The sequence below is a fragment of the Rhinopithecus roxellana genome, chromosome 6 (genome assembly GCF_007565055.1).
Source record: "Rhinopithecus roxellana isolate Shanxi Qingling chromosome 6, ASM756505v1, whole genome shotgun sequence".
Lineage (NCBI taxonomy): Eukaryota > Metazoa > Chordata > Mammalia > Primates > Cercopithecidae > Rhinopithecus > Rhinopithecus roxellana.
This window is the reverse complement of record NC_044554.1, coordinates 116,376,077-116,388,883: the sequence shown is the minus strand read 5'-3', so window position 1 is coordinate 116,388,883 and position 12,807 is coordinate 116,376,077. Positions and strand designations below refer to the sequence as shown.

General features: G+C 36.7%; 1 protein-coding gene across 4 annotated transcripts in view; it reads right to left on the bottom strand.

Annotated features, from left to right (window-relative positions):
- Positions 1-12,807, bottom strand: part of GRM3 (glutamate metabotropic receptor 3) — a 223,224-nt gene that overhangs the window by 36,936 nt on the left and 173,481 nt on the right. The gene's annotated exons all lie outside the window — the stretch shown is intronic.

The window sequence follows — 12,807 nt, the reverse complement described above, 5'->3', positions numbered from 1 at the left end:
TTTTGTCCAATAAACATAAATTCTAAAATTTAATGCCTAGTACAGTCTTTATTTTTAATGCCCCCAAATTCTTAATTTTAATGCCCATTTCCAATTTATGAATTACTTACTTTATGGCTAAGACTTTTAGCATTCTGTTTAAGAAATCTTTACCTATTCTAAGGTTATAAATACATAATTCTAAAATGTGAGGATTTCAGGTACTGAAAAACATTTCAGAAGAATATTGTATCTTTAAGGCATCAGCTCTCCTTTTGTGCTGACGTAGTGTGCCGTGCATTTGACCTTAAGGAAATGGACTATAATATGTTGGAAAAATATTCAGTGTGTGCCCATCTCTTTGCTATTCCTAAGCCTCTCCAGAACAGGGATGATGTCTCATTCAACTTTGTACTCTCATTAAGGAACACTGGACACATACTAGGCATTAACTCTTTCCTAAACAATTAGACTCATTAGAATCATCTCAGGAACTTAAAAATCATGCTAATGCCTGAGTCATAATACAGGCCAATTAAATGTGAATCTTAAGGCCCTTGACACTTGTATATATTATTATGTAGCCAAGGGGGTGGGGGAATTGCAGCCTCTAGCGGGTGAGGCCAGGGATGTTGCTGAACATCCCACAATACGCAAGCCACACCCTCAGAACAAATACATATCTGGCCCAAAATGTCAACAGTGCTGAAGCTGAGAAACCTTGGTCTAGGGTAACAAATATTTGTATTTCTAGATATATTTTGAAAAGCTCAATCCTTTAGGAAAATGGAAAATATCTATGCCTGATAAATTCCTTATGGTGTCACCATATTGAGGTTACTATTACCTAGTCTTGTTTTCTCACCATAGTCATTTCCAGCTTATACACTTCCTTCAATATGTGGAGTCCTCTCCTTTCCCCATTCATCAGCTGTTTCAGTTAAATTTCACTCCTCCCACCTTACCCCAACAGTCACTACAGGCCCATTACACACAGATTTTCACAGTCTCCTTTTCTCCCCTTTTAAGAAACCAGTTACCCAGCTGCACATATTCTTCTCTTCAGTCACCTCTTAGGAAAGAAGCAAATTCTTGTCTGCAGCAGGAGCAGGAGAGATATAGTCTTCTAGAGCTAACGCATGAGCAAGAATATCTGTTATTAGTAAGAATTAAGTGAAGTCTGTATGCAAATTTTCTCCCTTTAAATTTCTATCCCCAGAACAAACCTGAGCACCCAAGAATACTATGTGACTTTGCAACCGTCTTCAAAATTTTCCAATTTTGTGAAGAGAAATTGTGAATTCTGACGACCAATTTAATCTGTTCTCATTTTTTTAATGTGACTGTCATATAGCACAGCATAGATTTTAAAATGTTTTAAAAAGGGGAAAAAAGGCTTTCTCCAAAGTTGGCTAGAAATGCATATCCATGACTTTTTAAAAAAGGCATAAGTATCCCATTGTTCTATCCTTAAATCACTTTTCCACCTGCTGTGCTAAAGATCTAAGTGCCGCAGAAGAGTGAAACGTGATATGGACAGAAGGTGTGAAAATGACTGGGAAAATCCCATTCAGAGATGCTCTCAGAAGCCAGCCGTGCAAACTATTAAAAAGTGCTTGAAAATTCGTACCAGGGTTAATATTCTGAAGAATGCAATCACAGTATCAAGGATACTTAATGAAACGAGCTTTCCTATGTTTAAGCAAACAAAAGACTTCTTTATATAAAGAAGCAGAACAGCAACATTTTATTCAGCCTTCAAGGATGAACTTTCCAAAGACAAGCACAGCAGCTAAGCATGCAGTAACTGAAATTTCCACGGGTAAGGCAAATTAATTTCTATTTTGTTGTTTTATGAATGCATGGACATGCATTTGACTTTCTGTGTAGTATCACGTAAAGACAATACAAGGTAAAATAAATGACTTCTCCTGCCAGCATGCTGGTCCATTGTTAAGTTGTCATGTGTTTCCTAAGCCACTGTAGCATAGCTTAGTCTTCTGTCTTCACAGAAAAGGCTGTGTTATTGAACCACAAGATTTCAAGTGACCTTGTCAAATCTTCAAGCATATCCACACATCGTTAAGAAATTCCAAAGCTACATCATCCTGCAAGGGTTTCTATTCCCCTGGAAATAATTAAGGTGATAAAATAAAATTAAAAAGTTATGATTTAAAAAATGTTCTCCTCTTTTTCTCCCTTTTAACGTAAGGGTTAATTTACTTAGAATAAACCAAACACCACATGTTCTCACTTATAAGTGAGAGCTAAACTTTGAGTACACATGGACACAAAGAGGGGAACAAGAGATACCAGGGTCTACTAGAAGGTGGAGGGTGGGAGGAGGGTGAGGATGAAATTCAAAAAAATGAAAAGAATAAAATTTTTCTCCTCTTCACCATAATTTCTATTTTGAACTAATCTGAAAATAATGTTGTTAAGGTTATGATAAACTGGTTATTTTGTCCCTTTGTAGAAAATCTCCCTGGAAATTGATCAACCCCAGAAATCATTTTAGCTCATATGTGTCTCACTATTCCTCCAACTGTGCTCAATTAATATGATAGATAAAATTAACTTGGTTATAGTACCCTAACATAATACCATATGGGTGTGTATATATATATGTGCATATATATATATATATATATACATAATATATATGTATATAAAATTTTGTTGCATAAATTTCCACGTTTCTCATATGATATTTTTACTGAAAAACCAGGAGATGGGGCATTGTTAACATCCAAAACTTCACCCACAGTCATCCTTGAAATAGATGGAGAAAGTTAGTAGTACATGTGAGAATTATGGTAATCACATATCCATCTAGGTGTGTAATCATGAAGTAGACACAGTTATCTTTAAGGCTCTTCCACTTTCTTTCCTAGCCTGCCTTGTTCCTGAGGCCCACTTCTCTCTTGTAACTCCAAGCAAAACAAATTCTCATCAAAGTACTACATACTGTATATGTTATCCCTTTCAGAAACAGTCATATTAAAAGATATCATAGTCAAAGGACAATATAAAATATAATCACAAATTAACTATTGATGATGGGATCTGATATCTCAGTGCAGAAAGAATTTTGGACAGGAGCTTTGTCTCGCTTTCCTAAAATGATATCTTTTGAAGAAGTAGGAATATTTTTGTTCTTAGATCAAGTTTTAGACTCAGTCCCACGGAAAGGGAAGTTTTGCTTCCTAACTTCCTTTTTTTCCCACCATCTTATTTTCCTTCCCCTCAGAGAAGCAGCAGGTCTGACTAGTGAATCTAACATTCACTGAACCTTCCTCCCTAATGGGCAGAATCATAGCTATTAAAAGATAAGGCAGGAGTTCTACCTTCACTGGCCGACTGACAGAGGAACTAACTTAGAACTGGCCTTGGTCATCTTCATGCACTCCTTTGCACTTCCAGTCTCCAGGCTATACAGGCTCTCTCTCCTCACTGCAACAGGTGGGGAAAGAAGATCTGCCATTCACTCCTCATACATAAGGACACCTGGGTAAGTAGGCTTGAAATCTGCTCTAAGGGAAACCAAAGCTTTCTTGGCTCCTAGCCTATGCTAGGGATCTAGCTGTCATATCAGAGAAGTCTTTTTAAGGGAGGGTGGTGGGAAAGATCAGGCATTAGTTCAGTTGTTAAGAAGAAATGAAATTTGTTTCCTCTTGGCTATTGATCCTTACATGTTTAGAACCCGGGAAAAGAAAAGGAAAAAGTAGGATTTGGGCACTAAATCCTACCCCACAGCCCCCAGCGCGCACCACCTACCCCCCCCCCCCCCCCCAAAAAAAAAAAAAAAACCTCACACAGCTAACCGCTGAATTTCTGTTAGTTCTAGCTAATAACATATCTTTCTAGAAAAGGGCAGAGAGCACTAAGATGAGGGGGATGAGATCACTTTTCAATAATTTGAAAAGTGATTTAGTGGCAGCATTCAAATTTCAAGTTTGTTTTCTTTTAAATTGGAGTTGTGGGGCATATGTACTAGGATTCAACAAAAGAAAAGCAGGGGTAGTAGAAAACAGAGAAGAGGAAAAAATGGAGATGAATCGCAGAGGCTGAGAGTGGGAATGGTGGATGCTGGCTTGTCCATCTTTGCCTCTCAACTAGATATTGATTGCTGCTATTATGCCAATTTTGGTTCTCATTACAAAACATATACAACATGAGCAGTACCTCAAATATGTCCAGCATATTGGCAGGTCTGTGTAATAGGAAGCCATTATTATTTCTATGGGCTATTGTGATAGCCTTGCAGCTGATTTTCTCTACCTAGTCTGTCCCCTTCTTCTCTGGTTCACAATTCTCTAAAAATGTCTAAGGTACCACAGATACCAGCATCCCATCACTTCACTGCATGAAGGTCTCAGTGGCTCTCCTGTTGCATTTAGTGATGTTGGCTGAAATTTCTGTCCTTAGGATAAAAACAAATGTTCTAAGAAAAGACAACAGTATAACAAGCTGGATTAACAAAGCTAAACAGTAACTTCATTACTGAATAGGGGTTAGTTCTTAGACTATCTACTTTGTGAGTCAGCTTTGAGGATCATCCAGAGATTGATATGGTAGGTAGCCTTCTCCAATTTTTGGACTATCAAATTTTATTTTAATTGATTTACTTTTAAAAAAGAAATCTAACATGTACTATATTGGTGTATCATGGAACTACATCCTACATAATAAAGTATCACTAAGTATGAATTTCACAGTCCCACAAAATCTGGCCCACTTCCCATTCACCATTCATATCTCTCGCTCTATCCCTTTGCAATCCATGACAGAACCTAAGTGCCCCCTTCCTCTTTGCTCACATGCAACATGCATTTTTTCCACTTGTGCTTTTTTTTTTGTTCTCTGCTTTATATGCCCTTTCTTCTCTGTACCATCTGTAAAATCACTCACATCCTTCAAGGCCAGCACAAATATTGCTTCTGCTTGCCCTTGTTCTGTCTCAGCTGAAATTGCTAACTGTGATCCCACATTCAATTTCTTTGGCATTTACTATCTTTCTCTCACATTATATGTATATTTTTTCTGTATATCTCTTACTATTACTATCTTCTTATCACTATATTGTAAGCCCCTTAAAGGCACAAATTGAACTTTATTATTTTTCAAACAGAAATTGTTACCTGGGAGCTATAAGTGAAATTCATCCTGAGAATTGTTTTGTTTATCCTGCACTGTATATTCATAATAGCTGTGTTAGTGTCCTTTAGTAAAATATTGAAAGAAAAAAATAGATGTCATTTTCTCTTGAAAGAGAGAAAGATCTGGTGCCACTGTGCTGAACACAGGCACAATCGGCATTGTAGTTAGCCTGGTCCCCACCTGAAGCAGACCAACCTGTTTGATGACTTATTTGAATTTTCACTTCTTTGAACAATGTTTTATACAAAATCTGTTCTCGAAAAAAAATGTTGTTCTAAGCCAGATGTAATTATTTCAAAAATATCAAGGAAGAGGGGAAAAATCCCATTAGTTAGAAAATTATGAAGGGAATGATTTTTAAATTTGATTTTCTTGTAAAAATGAGGAGAGAGGGAAAAAATTGAGGAAGTGTGGTGACAAAGAATGCTAGTAAACAAGTGATGCTTGACCATAAATAACCTCTTTTCTGGGATCTCAGGACCTTTGTTGTATACCTCCAGCAGAATATGATTCACTTTTGAGGAATCATTTATTTGCTCTGGGTCCCCCATCTAGACAGCGAGCTCCTTGAAGGCTGGGGCTGTCATGCATCATTTTACCCTGGAGTCCGACTGCTTGAGTTGGAATCTCAGCTTTACCATGTACTGTCCACTTCATTTTTTTGCATCTCATTTACCCATAGGGTTATTGTGAATGTTAAATTAAAAGGATTAGTCCAGTGTCTAATATGCAGAAAGTGTTTGAAAACTGTTAGCGTGACTGCTAGAGTACCTGCCATCTATCAGGTATTCAATAAATGTTTATTGAATGAAAGAGTTAATAAATGAGTGAGTGATTGAGTGACTCTGTGTCCACCACTGTGTAACCACTGTGCTGTTAGTCAGCTGGTTTTCTGAGCTTTGGTTAATGGTGTAGGTTCACAGAATTACATGAGCTATAGCAGTTCTTTATATTGCAGACTTCATTTACCTAAATTAGACTAAGTAAAATTAAACTGCATGTTTATGACATAATCTTTTTCTTTCTAGTTAAAAAAAAACTTTATTCCGCTTTTTTTCCGTGGAGCACATTATCTGCAATATTGTCCGTTTCCAACTTCTGCAAATCATTTGTGAATTAACTGAGCCCCACCCCAACCCCAAATTTTGCCTGACTACTACCTCTGCTACAGGGGTGTGTCAAAACACACACACAAGTAAAAAGCTATAAGTAGTGAAGAAGTATTGGAATTTGTCTGCAGGACATATTTTTGGCTTTGAAGTAAGAAATAAAGAACCTGTGACTTTGCATTTCTCCACCTTGGGGGTCATCTCTGCTGGAAGATGGGCACTGGGTGATGTTGAAGGGGAAAGAGCCTGGGAGGCTGGAAGCATTTACTTTGTTTCTGGTCTCAAGAAGCTTGAACAAGATTTTCTATTTCCTGTTGTTTTTAAAATTTTTTTATTTTATTTTTATCTTTTTTCCTCTCAGGGAACATAAAAGATTTTTGATAGCAGGGATTTTGTGTTGTTAATTTTAACTCTGGTGCCTAGCACTTAATAAATGTGTGCTGGAAGAATGAACAAAGGACTGAAAAAAAGAAAGAATGATTAATATGAGACTGAAGGCAAGGAACCTTCCTAAATATCAGCTGTTATTCTAAGTTAATAACATTTTTATAAAGATATAACACATTGTGCTATAAATATTATCATACCACTTTAAAGGGACCCAGTACCTCTGGGGTTAATACTACAAAGCTTTCATCTGAAAACTGAAAAACATTTGCAAGTGAAATAGATTGTCCACTTATATAAGGGACTCAATACATACTACCTGCTGCATTTATTTGAAATACTCAAGCTTAGGTACTCAGTTCTACTATCTCTTTAAAAATAATGACCTAGAGATAACAGTAATGTCCTCTCACCTCTCTACCCAGGCACTGTGATCCAAGATCCTGATGGAAGTCAAATGGTGCACCCTGTCTGTTGTAAATGCAAGGATGGGCTATTCCAACCATGAAAAGACATACTTACAGATATTTCTAGGCAAAAACATTCGATATTTGGGTTTCAAATAACCGGTCTCCTTTTCCACAACATTGCCATCCTTTCTATATGCTATGAGCCAGATGTCTTCTTTACATCAAAAACTGCCCACAAACTACAGTGTGATAATTGATTACAGAGACCAGAGTATAAACTTAAATCACTGTAAGAGGTCAAGTATAGGTTCAATTTGTACAAGTCTGAATTCATACTATCAAAAATGAAAGCTTTGTTCTAGTTAGTGGAATTTAATGTGGCCATCTGGGAACAGAAACTTTTTGGAAAGGTAGAAAGGATATATTCGAGGGTAGCAGAGAGTCTTCCCCATATCTAGGTTCACCTAGAATTTGGCAGACACCAACCTTACATATCCAACTTCTATTCCCCTTTTGTTTTGATTTCACAGTACCCTCTGTAAAGTGGAAAGATAATTTTTGACTATTTTCACTGTAGCAAGTGTTTTCACTTTTAGGACTAGGGACGGACAACTTTGGAAGGAGAAGGAGATGGTTTGTGATTCTGGCATTCATGGATTAGAACATTATATATCTTGAATCAAATGCCCCTGAGAAACTGCACTGCAGAAATTGCAGTTTTGACACAAATCCATTCTTTTGTTGCCGATCATAGCCATTGTGATGTGCTTGTGCCCCTAGTCCTGCTGGGCAGCATGGCATTAGCCTCAACTCGGGCTCTTCATCTCTGATTGTTGCTGCTACAGTGGCCAGTTTTCAGTACCTTCCTTCAAACAGTTTCAAAATTGTCCTTGGAGCACTTCTTTTGTTGGCTTTAGAATGTATGATTGTCCTTTTTGAATGTACTATATGGCAACTCATTTGAAACACAAGCAATAACAGTTTTAGGACATCAATTGGAATAAATGTAAAGTCCTTTTTTTCAAAGCTTTCCTTGATAATGTGTGATTTGAGAAGGAAGGAATTTGCAAAAACTTTGTTGCAGAATTAAGGAGAAAGGTGAAAAACGATTTTTTTCCATAGATTTATGACTTACCACACACCCACAAAGACATACAAACAATGATGGTTATTTCTTTCTTATTTTCATCCTATGAATTCAGCAAATGGCTTCAAGCATCTCTGGCTGTGATAATTGCAGTATAAAGGGAAGTACTCTTTCAAGTGAAGTAGTTGGAGCTGTTCAGGAGGACTCTGTGGGGATACATTTTACAAGCAGATTCATCTTACAATAAAGATGTCTGAGATGGAAGTTAGAGGTTCACTGTTTGACAATTGGGAAAGACATGAGGTTTCTCTGCCCAGTTCTGATCAGAGGTCTGGTCAGGGAGGTTTAAATTTGGAACCCAGAAAAGAAGTTTAAGGTCAACAGTGTACATCTGCATGTCCAGGAAATTGACCCACATCGTGTGGCATTGTTGGATTAGATATTTCTCTTCCCTTGCTAATTGTTGTATTTACTTTCTTGAATTTTGGGAATTTGGGGGATTTTGCTAGGAAGTAACTAAGACTGCAGGCATCTGCTGGCTATTGACACATTTGGTATATATGCACTTTAATTTTTTACTTAATAATGTCTTTAGTCTACTGGATACCTTCTCAGTTGTTCCTTCTAATCACATAAGGAATAAATCATAATGTATATTTATGATTATTGCTGCATATGCATCTACTTGAGTACCTACTATGTATCAGTGCTTGGGCTTTACATACATCATCTCATTTAACTTAACCCAATAAAATTGGTTCTTATTGATATTTTACAGATGGGAAAACTGAGCATACAAAAGGTAGAGCCATGTGACTAGTAAGTGAGTCTCAGAATCAAACTTAGGTCTGCATGACTCCAGCACTTGTGTTCTTAACTATGGTTGTTCTATTCTACCCTATTCTGATTCTTAGATCCCCCAGTCTAATTTATGTATTTGTTCCTAGTACTTCCATAGGCCCTAAGTGAGTTCATGTACCATAGTCATTATCACATGTTGATTTAGTTGACTTGAAGGTAGAGACCATGTTTTATTTATCATCAATATATAGCACAATAAGAGGCACATAGTAAGCATATTACAATTGCTTTGTGAATGAACAACTAGCAATGACAAGCAGAGCTAGTCTTTTAGGCAAAATAGATAAACGCAGTGTGATGTGAGGATTTCTGTAGATGGACCATTTGAGAAGGAATTCATTTTTCTTGTTACCACACAAAGCAGTGATCCAGACAAGAAGGAATGCCCTGGTCTGCAACATAAGATAATGTCTAAGGAGGTAGGCTCACGGTGTGTTGTGTATATGTGTGCATGTGTGTGTGCATGTATTGCACGATCTACTGCAGTAGATTCAAATTCTCTTTCTGCCTCTAAATTGCACCCCAGGTAGTTGCTTTTGTGGTATAAGTTGCTTCTGGATAGATTTAGTGGTGTTGTATTGATAATTTCATTTACCCATGTGTATTCCCTAATAAGATTGTAACTTCCATGACGGCAGAGCTGAAATCTTTCTAGTTTTAATATATGGTAGAAGGTATAGGGCCTCACATGTAGTATGTGCTTTAATATTACTGCATGAATAAATGAGTTCCGAAACCCAACCAGATGACAGCTGAGACTTGACAAGTCTCAGACAATCTGAGAAATATTTTCTCTTCTTTGCACTGATCTTCAGCCTTAGTTGTACTTTAAGTTTTCCATAATAGTTAACATGAAAAATGATCAAAAGCTAGTCCTAAACAGCTCATTGAATAGCATTCATTTAAAAAAAATAATGGACAACAAAACAGAGTTCTCTATATAGGATGGAACTGGGGAAAATGAGCTATATTTTGAGTTAATTTTGTATTCATAAATAAGATTGGAATTGTAGCCCAGCTTTGATCCACCTCATTGACAGTGAAAAGGGAGAACTGAGTATTGCCCCACAGGAAACTGAATACAGCATAGATGATAATGGTGTTTTTGCTTAACTTTCAATATAATTTTCAAATAAAACTTTCATTTTATAATTTAATAACAATTCTAGGGAGATAACATTAGAAGCAACACGTAAAGCATTTAGGGTTTCTTGGAGAAAGCTATTTATAATTTTTAAATTATTGTGATAATTATTGGATAATGAGGAAGATTAAAGTTACATCTGATCTACACCTTGACAAGCTTCATTTCCCCTAAACTCTGCCCGTATTCCCAAATTGGAGAAAATAACAAGATTATTTTTCTTTTCATTTTACTCTTACCATACCAACTGTTTTTTTTCAGTATCCTTGGCTGAGAATTTCTTCCTCTTATTTCTGAATGTGGAGAACCTCAGGGTTCTGTTCTGTGCCTTTTTCTTGTTCCTCTCTTCATCTTTTCCCTGAGTGATCTTAATCTATTTCCTGTAAGTTTAAATATACTGCTAATTCCCACACTTATCTCTAATTCAGAAATGGCCTTTCAAATACAGACTCATAAATCTTACTGCTTATTAGGCTGTAAATTCCTGAAGGTAGGAATTGATGTCTGCAGTAGCATAAAGACACATGAAAGCGTATGTTCATTGCAGCACTATTCACAGCAGTGAAGACCTGGAACCAACCTAAATGCCTATTAACAGTAGACTGGATAAAGAAAATGTGGTACATTTACATAATGGAATACTATGCAGTCATAAAAAGGAATGAGATTATATCCTTTGCAGTAATATGGATGGAGCTGGAGGCCATTATCCTAAGCAAACTAATGCAGAAACAGAGAGTCAAATATGCATGTTCTCACTTATAAGTGGGAGCTAAACATTGAGTACATATAGAACACAAAGAAGAAAACAACAGATACTTGGGCCTACTTGAGGGTGGACGCTGGGAGGAGGAAGAGGATCAAAAAACTACCTATTGAGTACTATGCTTATTACCTGGGTGATGAAATAACCTGTATGCCAAATCCCTGTAACATGCAATTTACCTGTGTGATAAATCTGCACATGTACTCTTGAACCTAAAATAAAGGTTAAAAAAAAAAAAAAAGCAACAAGTGCTTGATGCTTAGTAAGCTTCAAGGAATGTTTTTGAATGGCAATAATAGCCACTGGATGGGGGAGCACTATATTTTTCTTTGTTTACCTGTTTAATTTTTGAATGCTTCTGCCTTGGCTGGAGTGCCTACTCTGCAAATGCTACCTCTCTGTCAGTGCTTAATTCAGAGGGCACCTTCTCCACGGAACTATGTATTCTTCTAGCTAGAATGACTTATACCTTCTAGGTACTCATGAAACTTTACCTGGTCATTCTTATGGTACTTAACCATGGATGAATTAATATACGAATAATAGAATCAAATAATCTCAATGCTGAGCATATTTGCGATGAAAACCACATCTTACTCCTCACTGCTCCAGTCTGGAATCTTTCTGCTACACTGAATCATTTCATCTCTTTATGTTTGTTCTTCTGTAACATGAGTTGGCAGTAGATATAGACTAAGAGATGATTTCTGTTTCTGATATTTGATTACCTATAAATAAAGAGACATAAAATGAGGAGATAGGATAAAGTCTGGTTTGCCCAAGAAAATACTAGTTCATGCATGTTCTGGCATAATTATTCATAATGCTCCTTTTCACCCTCATAAGTGGCTGGGTTGGACGATAAAGTATATGTTCACTTAATCTATAAGGGTGTAGTAAAACACAGCCTGTGACAAATTTCAAGGTGCATTGTGTACTGAAAGTAAAAACAGACAATAGTAATATGAAATTGTGTATAATGTAAATAATTTCCCCAGAATTTGTATTTGCATATCATGGTAGAAACTTGACTACCCTTATTTTCTTTTGTATAACTTTGGGGAATGGTATTTATTTCCTTAACAATCTATGGTGTTACATTTGCAAAGGGAACATAGCTCAAAATCAAACATACCAGCCAAAGGTTATCTCTTGCATGGCTTGACAAAATCATCTAAGGGGGACATTGGCATTTGAATATGGTGTAGGTGTATTCACAGATGAGCTTCCATATATATCTCAGCCCTCTCATTGGTTTTGTCCTTATGAGGCTTCTAAAGCATTTTCCTAACGTGAAGGCAAGCTCCTGTAAGTAGATACGTGTTCTGTCCAGCAGATAGTGCATTTGCCGCAAATTGTTCTTTTTTCCATCCCCCGCCTCCTTTTCCCCCTAAGAAATTAACCACCAGGTTTCTGCCAGAACCTGCCATGTTCAGGGTGACATATGATGCTGTTAAAATAAAATATAAAGGTTAGAGAAAGATCAGTAATAAGTCCTAAATTGAACATAGATTTTAAGAAACTACCTCTAAAAGAGTCTAGAAATTAATAGTCCATAATATGATGAAAAACCCCAGCTGACATCAAATAAACCTCTTGCCTTCTTTTTAAAGAATTCTGTTTAATGCATAATTCACTGAGCCCATGAAACATTCTGGGAAACTTTTGGATGGATATCAGCCTTTTAATTCAAAATTATGCACTCTGGGAAATGACTGGCGCTGAAAGTGGCAAGCCTACTAGGTAATTTACACCAGCAATCAAATTGCAATTACAAAGAAATTAAAACATGACTTTAAAGAGCCTAACTCCACCCTCAGGGCTACTAGCTATTTGGTAAACATAGCAAAGGAGGCTGTAATTAAAGAAAATGTATAATTAAAAATTTTGACCCTCTTCAGCTT